A 6,223-nucleotide genomic window follows, 5' to 3' on the forward strand; every position below is an offset into this window, starting at 1 on the left:
CCCAAGTCCAACAAACTTCTGGGGCACCCAAGGGACTTGCCCTGTTTACGAAAGGGTGGCGGCAAAAGATGCAAGATGCGAAAAAGAAGAAGGTTTTGGGTGCCCAACTCAGAGCTTGCGGCCGCAATTGGGGGCTGGTGGGTTTGCCTTTAAGAAAGGAGAGAAGGGAGGGGGCGAAAGTGAGGAGTGTGACTTTCTTATCAAAGTGCGGGAAATGTCATTTTCTTTGTGCTTTGATGTCTGGTTGTCTTTCAGCCCATCCTTGCATGTCATTACCAGACTCCCAACAGAGAAAGAGGTGTGGGGCTTTTTTTGGTTTTGTTTTGTTTTGATGGGAAGTAAAGAAAAGAGTTGGTGGGGGGAGGAGAAGACGAGGATAAAATAGGGATGCACAATTAGATGATTTCTGCCCTTCTATTACAGCGGTGAATGGCAGAATTCTTGACAGAGTAGCGAACCGGCGGGTCTATTCTTAACTGGTTGAGTTAACATATACGGGTGTAAAGCGCCAGGGGCGGGCGGGCGGGCGAGGTTTCTTGTTATTTCCCCCCTCAGGTCTTTTTCCTTTAGAGAAAGTCGACTTCTGAATCAATTTCATCCGTTAAAAAAAGGAAAGGAAAGGGGAAATAGTCTGTTGGATCAATATTGAAGCAATGTTGCATGAAACCAAGTCAGGATTAGTCCAGGGAGCCACGTTGTTTCTGTGGGTTCAATTCAGCCACCCCCAAATCCCAAAATATTGCTAGTCTCGCAGATTTCCAAAGAACTAAATCCCCTCCAGTTGGGTGCAAGTTTACCCGATCAAAACCGTGATGAATTTCAGTTCAGATCAGTGGAGCTGACTCCTCAGTTAGGACACTTGCTTGGGAGTAAACTCGGTTGAGCATATGGAGCCTACGTCTGCGTAAGCATGCATAGTTTGGGGCTGCAAAGCTGCAGTCCTTCACCCACTAACCTGCGACTATTGAACTCAAGAGGCATTGCATTTTTGAGTCCATATGCTTACCTGGGGCTAAGCCCAGTTCCACGGGGTTTCCTCCTGAGTAAACACGCATCAGTGGAGGCTGCGTGTCAGTTCGACTTCTCTTTCCAGAAAAGGTTTTAAATGTTCGAGACTGCAAAGCTGCCTGGCTAATCCCCTGACAGCCGAGCTTTCTGTATACATGGCATTAAAACACATTGACGCAGCGCAGCCGCAACGCTCTTTTCTCCTTCAGGATTAATAGGTGTTCTGGACACTTGGACTTAGGGTGAGATGTGTTGAAAAGGAAATAAGACTCATAAACCTCTATGAAAGTTTGAATCGCTGGATAATGAAGAGAACAGGACTCCTGCACCTTCAGTTGCTCCACAGAAAAGGGAAATTTACTAACTATAGGTTGCATGATAAACCATAGCAGCTGAAATGTCCTCTCTCATGCAGCAACTAAAGGGGCACGAGCGCTGCCTTCTTGGTTCACCTGACCATTCTTATTACTAGGGAAGTGCATCCCATTGAAATCCATCTAACTTGCCTCGAAAAAACTGCGTTTCCCATCTGGGGTGCGTCTTTTGTGATTCAGGGAACTCCTTCTTTGCCAAAGTCTTCCGCCACCTTACGGTGCCGCGCCGGGTCCCCAAAAGGAGATTCCTAGGTGTGTGTGTGTGTGCTGTGGGGGGTTGGGGTTACCCTGAACTGTTCATCGAGGAAAGTCTCCAGGCAGTTAAAGAGGGTCAAACGCTGCTTACACTTGTGCCACCTAAACAGAGAAGAGCAGGAGGCCGAGGGGCATCGGCCGGGAGATGGACAAGGAGGGGAGTCCTGAGGACGGAATGGACTAAACTGCCCTAAGGAGGGAGGCGGTGGCTTTCCGCTTTATAGACAATGCTAGACACGGTTGCCATAGCGGCGAGGACGCCTCAGCATATGTATGCTTCTTAACGCAGCAACGAGGGCGCAGGGGGGCACCGAGGAGGAGCGGGGCCGGGGACGCATAGGGGAGTCGTGGGGCCTCGTCCTCCTATCCCATCTACGGTTAGCTAGACGAAAAAAGGCGCAGCGCGCTTTCTGGGTCTTGGTTGATCCACGTCGCCTTTGCAACTAAGCGCCCTCCGCCTCTGGAATGCAGCGTCGGATTGTTCCTTTGGTGGATGGAATGGAAATGTTTCTTTACAATCAGCCTAGACGTTCCCACCCCCTTCCTCGTTCTACCCCCCTTGCAAAATGCTGCCTTGCGAGCTCTTAACCCTCATTGTATGTCTCCTGTGCCTGCCTTGCGCCTCTCGCCTCTAAATTTAGGACAGGGTTCAACTAAAGATAGGCTCCCGGATCCATCTTCTACCACAGCAGGAGATATTTGGGAGATCTGGTTCTCTTTGGCTTGAATGGGGCAGAGGTGCAGCATCCGGTACTTGTAGGCCCCCTGACTATCTCCGCCGCCCCCCACCAAAAATGCTCTAAACTGACCTCTTGGAAGCCTCCGGGCTTACAAGTGCTTAACTTTGGCTTGGAAGTAAAATTGGGGGGAGGGGAATGAAATTTAGATGGTAAACTCCTTGGGGCGGGGACCTAATCCCCTTTACTTATGTGACTCTCGGCTATGTGACTCTTGGTCGCCATCACATTATGACGCAAGGGTTAAAAGGACGTGGGGGGTGGGGGTCGAACCACAGTTTGCTTTAGTTCCCTCCAGAACTAGAGGGGATTTCTAAGATGAATAACTCTGTGGTGTCTTCTGCCTTGACGGCTCTGCCTACTCCACCTCACGCCCCAATCCTCGGTATGCTAGATGCTGGTTGTGATTATTCAGTTCCTACAAAAAACAGCACTCTGAACATACGGTACTCAGAAGTGATGTGAGCATGTTCCAGAGCGCAGCCGTGAGACTGGGCCCAAATTCAATAATTCGCTGAATTGTCCGAATTAAATTTTATTAATAATCATTGAAAAGGCCGGCGGGAGGGTGTTGCCAGCCCTGCTGCTGTGCTTTTAAACTGTAGCCTGGCGCAGTGGATTTTAGCGAAGTTTCTTGGTCTGGCTGCACAGGAGCAGGAAAAGAAAATGTTGGCAATCTTGTTTCGAAGGGGAGATTGGTTTCTGCCTAGACGAAGTATGTTTACTATTTATGCACTCATTTTCCTTTTTAAAAAAATCTTGCCAAAAGGAGGATAAGGATCGGGAACACAAAATTGCCCATTTGGCAGATTAAATCTATTTCCAAGCGTCGGCTCCTGGCGCTTTCTGCCAGCCTCTCGCCCGACTCTGAAGAAGCTGCACCTTGCCTGCCTGACCGCCTATCACAAACACTGAGCGCCTCTCCCAGCTGAGATCAGGCTGCCTGAGCTTCTTGGAGACGAGGCTGGAGGTGATTTTCTTCGCTCAGCCCTCTATCGAAAGACCCGAAGGGAAGGACGTGGATAGACACTCATTTAATGACAAGTAATTGACAAATCCGAGAGGCCGCATTACGAGTGGTCTAGGGGAGTATTAATTATTGAAAAACCATTAGCCTCTGTGTGTGTCCTGCAGAGATCCCATCTTGTTCGGGAAATATAAGCTGTCACGTCAGTTTAGATGGAGGGGAAATCAGATGAGGAACTCCTCCCCCCTCCCTCTCTCCGCTGCAAGCCCCACCCGGAGGGAATCGGAGACCGCACCGCCAGCACACAGGCTTCCTACCGAGAAGACCTCTCGCTTTCTTTCCCGAAGTAGCTCCTCTGGATCTGCTCTCCTTTCCCCCGACACTGCTCCCCAACAGTTGTCGTGGCCTTGGATGGCGTTAAAGAGGGAGGGGGGAAAGGCCTTGCAAGTCAAGGTCACCGAGGCAAGGAGAGTCAAATCCACTGAGGAGATATGGCGTGTCGGTCCACTTTTTCCTAAAATGCCGCCCCCCACCCAATAGAGATTACGATACAGAAAACAGCTTATCCCCTCTACATCTGATGTTCTGAGGGGCAGAGATTGGTCGACCAATTTAAAAGATACTGAAAGACGTGGGTCCTAGCTGAGGTTTTTGGGGAGATTACGACTTCACTTCAGTTTTGTATCTGTAAAATGGGGGGAGGGGTCTTTAATAAAGATATATGATAAATGGGCAAAGGGAGCAAAAGCCGAAGTTAATCTCCTTCAAGTCAACGTTGCCTGAATATGCTTGGCTGGGCTGGACTGAATCTCGCCCTTGTTGTCGGAGCTTTCCCCCCGTGCTCAAAGCTCTTTACCACTCATCTCTCCGTTACTACACAACGTGCGGCCTTCGGGTGGTGTTGTGGGGCAGAAATAATTCCAAAGCACTTTTCACACACGCACACAAATTGAAAAATACACATTTAACACTCTTTTAACCAGAGCTACTTCGCAAAGTGGTGTAGAAAATTTGGAAATGCAACCGCCCTGCCCAGGGATCGTGGCGGCTTCGCGCCAAAGGTTCGCTTCTCTGTACTGTATAAGAAAGAGCAGGATCCAGCGGGAAGTTCTGAGCAAACCGAATCGGAATGAATGAGAAATGGGCAAAGGTAGCGCAGACAGGAGGACTTCTCGGTGCGCAGCTGAGAGTCCCAGTGCCTTGCAGACTACGCTTTGCCCCAAAGGCCCACGTGTCCAGGGGTTGCGACCTCAGGCTTCCGCGGCCACACAACTGTCCCATGAGCCGCCTCCATCCCGTTCAAGTCCTTTGCAGTCTTGGGAATTTCGGTTTAAAAAACCCAATTTTAAAGAAGTGTAGTAACTCTTTTCAAGCCATTTCCCTGCAGTGCGATCCTATGCCGGCTTACTTGGAAGAAAGTCCAAATGTCCTCATCTGGGCTCACTCCCAGGTAAGCCTGCACAGCGTGGAGTCCTGCTGCTTCTGAAGCGTCAAGGAAGGAAGGAAGGAGTCGGCCGAGGGCGGGTGGCTGGCGCAGAAGCCGATAAGAAGAGCACAGCTGTTAAGAGCCGCCAGCTGCTCCGAACGTCAACGAGGTCGATTCCGAAAGAGAGGCGAGGCGGGTAAAAAAGCTCGCCTCTCCCAAGCAAAAGAAAAACCTGCTGGATCAGGCCCAACGGCCCGCCAGAAAGCCCACTGAGCTCAGTGGCACTTGCTTCCGAGTAAGCCTGCATACTCATGCTGCATGATAAGCCAGCACCTCTCTCTCATCCACTTTTTCTGTTCCGCACCCACTCCTTCCCAGAACTCCAGCCAGTAAAACTTAAACAGCCCAGGAGGCCGCTTGAGAATCGGGTCGCCAGGACCTTTAGGGGACGATCCCGGCTTCCTGATGACTATGGGGCAGCCCCCAGCTCACATTCCTCCGCTGGGGAGGAAGGTTTCTCGTAGCCACGGGGAACCTAACGCACATTTTCAACCTGCGGTTCTGGGGTCGGGGGAGATGACCGCTGCCCCCCCTCTAGGCCTGATTCTGACCGGGGATCAGCAGCAGGTAGGAATCAGGCAAGACTCTCAGCTACCTCTCCCGCCCGCTTCCAGCAGCGCAAAACCACAACGACGCGCACCAGCACCTCCAAACTTAGAAGTCCCTACCTGATGCCCCGGAGCTGCCGGTGGCAGAAGCGACGGTGACGAGCCCAGGCGCCCCGCTGACTGCAGCTCGGCGGCAAGGCATCGCGGCATTTATTGGAGCGACTGTTGACTTTAGCACAAAGCAAAGATTTCACTGCCCGCTAGTTTAAAAATGAATATTTTACCAAGATATCGATCAGCGTTATAAAATTCAGTTAAGCACAATGGCTCGAAAGGAGCAGAGAAAACACACGCACACGCACACGCATGCACGCACACGTACACACAGGCAGAAGCATTCCTAATATTTGTGTAAATTTGCTGAAGAATGACGTGCTGCGTGAAGTTTCCCTCCTGGAATTTGGCGTTAAATATTTAGTTATTTATTTTGTTGTTGTTGTTGTTGTTAGTTTACTGGTTTTGCCTATTCGCAGATGGCGGGGACTTAAATCACCAGCGGTTCAAAAAAAATAACGGGAGGTGGGGTTGAATGAGGAAGGCAGACCGTGTGGTCCTTTGCAAAGCGACCCCGATCTAACGCGTGAAGAGGATGTGAAAGGCGGCCGAAGAGGAAAGAAGAGACCTCGACTCTAAACGACATCTACACGCGCGCACACATTCCTCCCTCTCTTTTTTCCTTTTTAAAAAGGTCTTTTGGCAGAGGTATATATCTTATCGCTCGGGATCAACGGAGTGGGAGGCAGCTAAGTAGTTTAAAACGACCGCAGGCGCGATGGGACCGGCCAGGT

General features: G+C 50.6%; 1 long non-coding RNA gene across 1 annotated transcript in view; it reads right to left on the bottom strand.

The window, feature by feature from the left end:
- The window catches only part of LOC144328768 (uncharacterized), a 32,682-nt gene extending 26,789 nt beyond the window's left edge, over positions 1-5,893 (bottom strand). The window contains exon 1 of the long non-coding RNA XR_013394077.1: positions 5,496-5,893. This is a non-coding gene — a long non-coding RNA (uncharacterized LOC144328768). The remainder of the gene's footprint in view (positions 1-5,495) is intronic.
- Positions 5,894-6,223: the final 330 nt, after the last annotated feature.

Source organism: Podarcis muralis, chromosome 8, assembly GCF_964188315.1.
Source record: "Podarcis muralis chromosome 8, rPodMur119.hap1.1, whole genome shotgun sequence".
Classification (NCBI taxonomy): Eukaryota; Metazoa; Chordata; class Lepidosauria; order Squamata; family Lacertidae; genus Podarcis; species Podarcis muralis.